At 41.9% G+C, this 7,500-nt stretch overlaps 13 non-coding genes across 13 annotated transcripts; all 13 read left to right on the forward strand.

Annotated features, from left to right (window-relative positions):
• The first annotated feature begins 671 nt into the window (after nucleotides 1-671).
• Nucleotides 672-743, forward strand: trnap-agg (transfer RNA proline (anticodon AGG)). Its single transcript has one exon. It is a non-coding gene; the product is annotated as a tRNA-Pro (tRNA).
• Nucleotides 744-1,498: 755 nt separating this feature from the next.
• trnap-ugg (transfer RNA proline (anticodon UGG)) lies at nucleotides 1,499-1,570 on the forward strand. The gene has a single exon. It is a non-coding gene; the product is annotated as a tRNA-Pro (tRNA).
• Nucleotides 1,571-1,886: 316 nt separating this feature from the next.
• trnap-ugg (transfer RNA proline (anticodon UGG)) lies at nucleotides 1,887-1,958 on the forward strand. Its single transcript has one exon. It is a non-coding gene; the product is annotated as a tRNA-Pro (tRNA).
• Nucleotides 1,959-2,258: 300 nt separating this feature from the next.
• Nucleotides 2,259-2,330, forward strand: trnap-agg (transfer RNA proline (anticodon AGG)). The gene has a single exon. It is a non-coding gene; the product is annotated as a tRNA-Pro (tRNA).
• A 345-nt stretch (nucleotides 2,331-2,675) lies between these two features.
• Nucleotides 2,676-2,747, forward strand: trnap-ugg (transfer RNA proline (anticodon UGG)). Its single transcript has one exon. It is a non-coding gene; the product is annotated as a tRNA-Pro (tRNA).
• Nucleotides 2,748-3,460: 713 nt separating this feature from the next.
• On the forward strand, nucleotides 3,461-3,532 carry trnap-agg (transfer RNA proline (anticodon AGG)). The gene has a single exon. It is a non-coding gene; the product is annotated as a tRNA-Pro (tRNA).
• A 721-nt stretch (nucleotides 3,533-4,253) lies between these two features.
• trnap-ugg (transfer RNA proline (anticodon UGG)) lies at nucleotides 4,254-4,325 on the forward strand. Its single transcript has one exon. It is a non-coding gene; the product is annotated as a tRNA-Pro (tRNA).
• Nucleotides 4,326-5,026: 701 nt separating this feature from the next.
• Nucleotides 5,027-5,098, forward strand: trnap-ugg (transfer RNA proline (anticodon UGG)). The gene has a single exon. It is a non-coding gene; the product is annotated as a tRNA-Pro (tRNA).
• Nucleotides 5,099-5,761: 663 nt separating this feature from the next.
• Nucleotides 5,762-5,833, forward strand: trnap-agg (transfer RNA proline (anticodon AGG)). Its single transcript has one exon. It is a non-coding gene; the product is annotated as a tRNA-Pro (tRNA).
• A 305-nt stretch (nucleotides 5,834-6,138) lies between these two features.
• Nucleotides 6,139-6,210, forward strand: trnap-cgg (transfer RNA proline (anticodon CGG)). Its single transcript has one exon. It is a non-coding gene; the product is annotated as a tRNA-Pro (tRNA).
• Nucleotides 6,211-6,496: 286 nt separating this feature from the next.
• Nucleotides 6,497-6,568, forward strand: trnap-agg (transfer RNA proline (anticodon AGG)). Its single transcript has one exon. It is a non-coding gene; the product is annotated as a tRNA-Pro (tRNA).
• Nucleotides 6,569-6,868: 300 nt separating this feature from the next.
• On the forward strand, nucleotides 6,869-6,940 carry trnap-ugg (transfer RNA proline (anticodon UGG)). Its single transcript has one exon. It is a non-coding gene; the product is annotated as a tRNA-Pro (tRNA).
• Nucleotides 6,941-7,245: 305 nt separating this feature from the next.
• On the forward strand, nucleotides 7,246-7,317 carry trnap-cgg (transfer RNA proline (anticodon CGG)). Its single transcript has one exon. It is a non-coding gene; the product is annotated as a tRNA-Pro (tRNA).
• Nucleotides 7,318-7,500: the final 183 nt, after the last annotated feature.

Consider the following 7,500-nt stretch of genomic DNA (forward strand, 5'->3'; position numbering starts at 1 on the left):
CCAGTGTTGGTTGTAGCATTTGTTGGAATAACCCTAACTTTCTTGTACAGCTTCTACAAAACTCAAAATGTTCCTTGCCCACCTGTAAACATTACATACAGTCATAACAATAGACAGTGCATTTCAGTTACAATGTTAATTTGTCGAATTTTTCTTCAATTACCACCAGGTGTTTATGGCTCGTTGGTCTAGGGGTATGATTCTCGCTTCGGGTGCAAGAGGTCCCGGGTTCAAATCCCGGACATATGAAGCTAGAGGAAAAGAACTGTCCTCTCTCCAACACCTCATTCTGGAAAAGCCGGTGATTTCATGTGAAACTATCAAGTTGATCCAGCTATCGGATTCCGGTGTTGGTTGTAACATTTGTTGAAATAACCCTAACTTTCTTGTACACACAAGTGAGTCTGCTTATGAAGCTAGAGGAAAAAAATCTGTGCTCTCTCAAACAACTCATTCTGGAAAAGCCACTGATTTCATAGGAAAGTTATGTCAAGTTGATCCGGCCATCGTAATCCAGTGTTGGTGGAATAGTTGTCCTGACTTTTGTGTTTTGTCAGATCTTCTGCAAAAAGAAGAAAAATTACAGTCAAATCAATGGAACCATTTGACTCTGCTTTTTAGATAATATAGAGATTTGTCTGGTTTTTGTTGTATTAAAATTAGTCTTTTGTGGCTCGTTGGTCTAGGGGTATGATTCTCGCTTAGGGTGCGAGAGGTCCCGGGTTCAAATCCCGGACGAGCCCTCAGTTCTCACAAGTGACCTTGTAACAAGTGAGTCTACATATGAAGCTAGAGGAAAAGAACTGTCCTCTCTCCAACACCTCATTCTGGAAAAGCCGGTGATTTCATGCGAAACTATCAAGTTGATCCAGCTATCAGATTCCAGTGTTGCTTGTATCATTTGTTGGAAAACCATAAGTGTGGTGTCCTTTCTCGAGTTCATTTTGATACACCCTGTAAAAAAAATAAAGACCTAACATCCTGTAAACATTACAGTCACAACAGTGTACATCTGAATTTGCAGGTTATGTAAAATTCAGTTTTTTTTGAGTTTCTACACTGATTAAAATTACTGTCATGTGGCTCTTTGGTCTAGGGGTATGATTCTCGCTTAGGGTGCGAGACGTCCCGGGTTCAAATCCCAGACGAGCCCTCAGTTCTCTCAAGTGACCTTGCGATACATCTCCTGTGTTTCTTTATGAAGCTAGAGGCAAAAGGAGGGTTCACAACGTTCTGATCTGAAACCTCATTCTGGAAAAGCCAGTGATTTCGTGTGAAAGTTATGTCAAGTTGATCCTGCTATCGGATTCCAGTGTTGCTTGTAGCATTTGTTGGAATAACCCTAACTTTCTTGTGCTTTCTCTTGTACGGCTTCTACAAAACTCAAAATGTTCCTTGCCCACCTGTAAACATTACAGACAGTCATAACAATAGACAGTGCATTTCAGTTACAATGTTAATTTGTGGAATTTTTCTTCAATTACCACCAGGTGTTTATGGCTCATTGGTCTAGGGGTATGATTCTCGCTTTGGGTGCGAGAGGTCCCGGGTTCAAATCCCGGACGAGCCCTGAGTACTCACAAGTGACCTCGTAACAAGTGAGTCTACATATGAAGCTAGAGGAAAAGAACTGTCCTCTCTCCAACACCTCATTCTGGAAAAGCCGGTGATTTCATGTGAAACTATCAAGTTGATCCAGCTATCAGATTCCGGTGTTGGTTGTAGCATTTGTTGAAATAACCCTAACTTTCTTGTACAGCTTCTACAAAACTCAAAATGTTCCTTGCCCACCTGTACACATTACATACAGTCATAACAATAGACAGTGCATTTCAGTTACAATGTTAATTTGTCGAATTTTTCTTCAATTACCACCAGGTGTTTATGGCTCGTTGGTCTAGGGGTATGATTCTCGCTTTGGGTGCGAGAGGTCCCGGGTTCAAATCCCGGACGAGCCCTGAGTACTCACAAGTGACCTCGTAACAAGTGAGTCTACATATGAAGCTAGAGGAAAAGAACTGTCCTCTCTCCAACACCTCATTCTGGAAAAGCCGGTGATTTCATGTGAAACTATCAAGTTGATCCAGCTATCGGATTCCGGTGTTGGTTGTAGCATTTGTTGAAATAACCCTAACTTTCTTGTCCTTTCTCTTGTACAGCTTCTACAAAACTCAAAATTTTCTTTCCCACCTTTTCTTTGCATTTCAGTTACAATGGAGATTTGTCGAATTTTTCTTCTATTACCACCAGGTGTTTATGGCTCGTTGGTCTAGGGGTATGATTCTCGCTTAGGGTGCGAGAGGTCCCGGGTTCAAATCCCGGACGAGCCCTCAGTTCTCTCAAGTGACCTTGCGATACGTCTCCTGTGTTTCTTTATGAAGCTAGAGGCAAAAGGAGGGTTCACAACGTTCTGATCTGAAACCTCATTCTGGAAAAGCCAGTGATTTCGTGTGAAAGTTATGTCAAGTTGATCCTGCTATCGGATTCCAGTGTTGCTTGTAGCATTTGTTGGAATAACCCTAACTTTCTTGTGCTTTCTCTTGTACGGCTTCTACAAAACTCAAAATGTTCCTTGCCCACCTGTAAACATTACAGACAGTCATAACAATAGACAGTGCATTTCAGTTACAATGTTAATTTGTCGAATTTTTCTTCAATTACCACCAGGTGTTTATGGCTCGTTGGTCTAGGGGTATGATTCTCACTTTGGGTGCGAGAGGTCCCGGGTTCAAATCCCGGACGAGCCCTGAGTACTCACAAGTGACCTCGTAACAAGTGAGTCTACATATGAAGCTAGAGGAAAAGAACTGTCCTCTCTCCAACACCTCATTCTGGAAAAGCCGGTGATTTCATGTGAAACTATCAAGTTGATCCAGCTATCGGATTCCGGTGTTGGTTGTAGCATTTGTTGAAATAACCCTAACTTTCTTGTCCTTTCTCTTGTACAGCTTCTACAAAACTCAAAAATTTCTTTCCCACCTTTTCTTTGCATTTCAGTTACAATGGAGATTTGTCGAATTTTTCTTCTATTACCAGCAGGTGTTTATGGCTCGTTGGTCTAGGGGTATGATTCTCGCTTTGGGTGCGAGAGGTCCCGGATTCAAATCCCGGACAAGCCCTGAGTACTCACAAGCTACCTTGTACCAAGTGAGTCTACATATGAAGCTAGAGGAAAACAATTCTGTGCTCCCTTGAACACCTCATTCTGGTAAAGCCTGTGTTTTCATGTGAAACTATCAAGTTGATCCAGCTATCAGATTCCAGTGTTGGTTGTATCATTTGTTGGAAAACCATAAGTGTGGTGTCCTTTCTCGAGTTCATTTTGATACACCCTGTAAAAAAAATAAAGACCTAACATCCTGTAAACATTACAGTCACAACAGTGTACCATCTGAATTTGCAGGTTATGTAAAATTCAGTTTTTTTCGAGTTTTTACACTGATTAAAATCACTGTCATGTGGCTCGTTGGTCTAGGGGTATGATTCTCGCTTAGGGTGCGAGAGGTCCCGGGTTCAAATCCCGGACGAGCCCTCAGTACTCTCAAGTGACCTTGCGATACGTCTCCTGTGTTTCTTTATGAAGCTAGAGGCAAAAGGAGGGTTCACAACGTTCTGATCTGAAACCTCATTCTGGAAAAGCCAGTGATTTCGTGTGAAAGTTATGTCAAGTTGATCCTGCTATCGGATTCCAGTGTTGCTTGTAGCATTTGTTGGAATAACCCTAACTTTCTTGTGCTTTCTCTTGTACGGCTTCTACAAAACTCAAAATGTTCCTTGCCCACCTGTAAACATTACAGACAGTCATAACAATAGACAGTGCATTTCAGTTACAATGTTAATTTGTCGAATTTTTCTTCAATTACCACCAGGTGTTTATGGCTCGTTGGTCTAGGGATATGATTCTCGCTTTGGGTGCGAGAGGTCCCGGGTTCAAATCCCAGACAAGCCCTCAGTACTCACAAGTGAGTCTACATATGAAGCTAGAGGAAAAAAATCTGTGCCCCCTTCAACACCTCATTCTGGAAAAGCCAGTGATTTCACATGAAAGTTATGTCAAGTTGATCCAGCTATCGGATTCCAGTGCTGGTTGTAGCATTTGTTGGAATAACCCTAACTTTCTTGTACAGCTTCTACAAAACTCAACATTTTCTTTCCCACCTGTAATCATTACAGACAGTCATAACAATGGACATTGCATTTCAGTTAAAATGGACATTTGCCGAATTTTTCTTCTATTACCACCAGGTGTTTATGGCTCGTTGGTCTAGGGGTATGATTCTCGCTTTGGGTGCGAGAGGTCCCGGGTTCAAATCCCGGACGAGCCCTCAGTACTCACAAGTGACCTTGTAACATGTGAGTCTACATATGAAGCTAGAGGAAAAGAACTGTCCTCTCTCCAACACCTCATTCTGGAAAAGCCGGTGATTTCATGCGAAACTATCAAGTTGATCCAGCTATCGGATTCCGGTGTTGGTTGTAGCATTTGTTGAAATAACCCTAACTTTTTTGTCCTTTCTCTTGTACAGCTTCTACAAAACTCAAAATTTTCTTTCCCACCTTTTCTTTGCATTTCAGTTACAATGGAGATTTGTCGAATTTTTCTTCTATTACCACCAGGTGTTTATGGCTCGTTGGTCTAGGGGTATGATTCTCGCTTTGGGTGCGAGAGGTCCCGGGACGAGCCCTCAGTACTCACAAGCTGCCTTGTACCAAGTGAGTCTACATATGAAGCTAGAGGAAAACAACTCTGTGCTCTCTTGAACACCTCATTCTGGTAAAGCCTGTGTTTTCATGTGAAACTATCAAGTTGATCCAGCTATCAGATTCCAGTGTTGCTTGTATCATTTGTTGGAAAACCATAAGTGTGGTGTCCTTTCTCGAGTTCATTTTGATACACCCTGTAAAAAAAATAAATACCTAACATCCTGTAAACATTACAGTCACAACAGTGTACCATCTGAATTTGCAGGTTATGTAAAATTCAGTTTTTTTTGAGTTTTTACACTGATTAAAATCACTGTCATGTGGCTCGTTGGTCTAGGGGTATGATTCTCGCTTTGGGTGCGAGAGGTCCCGGGTTCAAATCCCGGACGAGCCCTGAGTACTCACAAGTGAGTCTACTTATGAAGCAAGAGGAAAAAAATCTGTGCCCCCTTCAACACCTCATTCTGGAAAAGCCAGTGATTTCATGTGAAAGTTATGTCAAATTGATCCGGCTATCGGATTCCAGTGTTGGTTGTAGCATTTGTTGGAATAACCCTAACTTTCTTGGACAGCTTCTACAAAACTCAAAATGTTCCTTGCCCATCTGTAAACATTATGTACAGTCATAACAATAGACAGTGCATTTCAGTTACAATGTTAATTTGTCGAATTTTTCTTCAATTACCACCAGGTGTTTATGGCTCGTTGGTCTAGGGATATGATTCTCGCTTCGGGTGCGAGAGGTCCGGGGTTCAAATCCCGGACGAGCCCTCAGTACACACAAGTGAGTCTGCTTATGAAGCTAGATGAAAAAAATCTGTGCTCTCTCAAACAACTCATTCTGGAAAAGCCACTGATTTCATAGGAAAGTTATATCAAGTTGATCCGGCCTTCGTAATCCAGTGTTGGTGGAATAATTGTCCTGACTTTTGTGTTTTGTCACATCTTCTGCAAAAAGAAGAAAAATTACAGTCAAATCAATGGAACCATTTGACTCTGCTTTTTAGATAATATAGAGATTTGTCTGGTTTTTGTTGTATTAAAATTAGTCTTTTGTGGCTGGTTGGTCTAGGGGTATGATTCTCGCTTAGGGTGCGAGAGGTCCCGGGTTCAAATCCCGGACGAGCCCTCAGTACTCACAAGTGAGTCTACTTATGAAGCAAGAGGAAAAAAATCTGTGCCCCCTTCATCACCTCACTCTGGAAAAGCCAGTGATTTCATGTGAAAGTTATGTCAAGTTGATCCGGCTATCGGATTCCAGTGTTGGTTGTAGCATTTGTTGGAATAACCCTAACTTTCTTGTACAGCTTCTACAAAACTCAAAATGTTCCTTGCCCACCTGTAAACATTACAGACAGTCATAACAATAGACAGTGCATTTCAGTTACAATGTTAATTTGTCGAATTTTTCTTCAATTACCACCAGGTGTTTATGGCTCGTTGGTCTAGGGGTATGATTCTCGCTTCGGGTGCGAGAGGTCCCGGGTTCAAATCCCGGACGAGCCCTCAGTACACACAAGTGAGTCTGCTTATGAAGCTAGAGGAAAAAAATCTGTGCTCTCTCAAACAACTCATTCTGGAAAAGCCACTGATTTCATAGGAAAGTTATGTCAAGTTGATCCGGCCATCGTAATCCAGTGTTGGTGGAATAGTTGTCCTGACTTTTGTGTTTTGTCACATCTTCTGCAAAAAGAAGAAAAATTACAGTCAAATCAATGGAACCATTTGACTCTGCTTTTTAGATAATATAGAGATTCGTCTGGTTTTTGTTGTATTAAAATTAGTCTTTTGTGGCTCGTTGGTCTAGGGGTATGATTCTCGCTTAGGGTGCGAGAGGTCCCGGGTTCAAATCCCGGACGAGCCCTCAGTACTCACAAGTGACCTTGTAACAAGTGAGTCTACATATGAAGCTAGAGGAAAAGAACTGTCCTCTCTCCAACACCTCATTCTGGAAAAGCCGATGATTTCATGTGAAACTATCAAGTTGATCCAGCTATCGGATTCCGGTGTTGGTTGTAGCATTTGTTGAAATAACCCTAACTTTCTTGTCCTTTCTGTTGTACAGCTTCTACAAAACTCAAAATTTTCTTTCCCACCTTTTCTTTGCATTTCAGTTACAATGGAGATTTGTCGAATTTTTCTTCAATTACCGCCAGGTGTTTATGGCTCGTTGGTCTAGGGGTATGATTCTCGCTTTGGGTGCGAGAGGTCCCGGGTTCAAATCCCGGACGAGCCCTGAGTACTCACAAGTGAGTCTACTTATGAAGCAAGAGGAAAAAAATCTGTGCCCCCTTCAACACCTCATTCTGGAAAAGCCAGTGATTTCATGTGAAAGTTATGTCAAGTTGATCCGGCTATCGGATTCCAGTGTTGGTTGTAGTATATGTTGGAATAACCCTAACTTTCTTGTACAGCTTCTACAAAACTCAAAATGTTCCTTGCCCACCTGTAACCATTACAGACAGTCATAACAATGGACATTGCATTTCAGTTAAAATGGAGATTTGTCGAATTTTTCTTCTATTACCACCAGGCGTTTATGGCTCGTTGGTCTAGGGGTATGATTCTCGCTTCGGGTGCGAGAGGTCCCGGGTTCAAATCCCGGACGAGCCCTCAGTACACACAAGTGAGTCTGCTTATGAAGCTAGAGGAAAAAAATCTGTGCTCTCTCAAACAACTCATTCTGGAAAAGCCACTGATTTCATAGGAAAGTTATGTCAAGTTGATCCGGCCATCGTAATCCAGTGTTGGTGGAATAGTTGTCCTGACTTTTGTGTTTTGTCACATCTTCTGCAA

The sequence above is a fragment of the Semicossyphus pulcher genome, unplaced genomic scaffold (assembly GCF_022749685.1).
Source record: "Semicossyphus pulcher isolate SPU_LCO1_2020_fin unplaced genomic scaffold, fSemPul1.0.p SCAF_10, whole genome shotgun sequence".
NCBI classification, from domain to species: domain Eukaryota; kingdom Metazoa; phylum Chordata; class Actinopteri; order Labriformes; family Labridae; genus Semicossyphus; species Semicossyphus pulcher.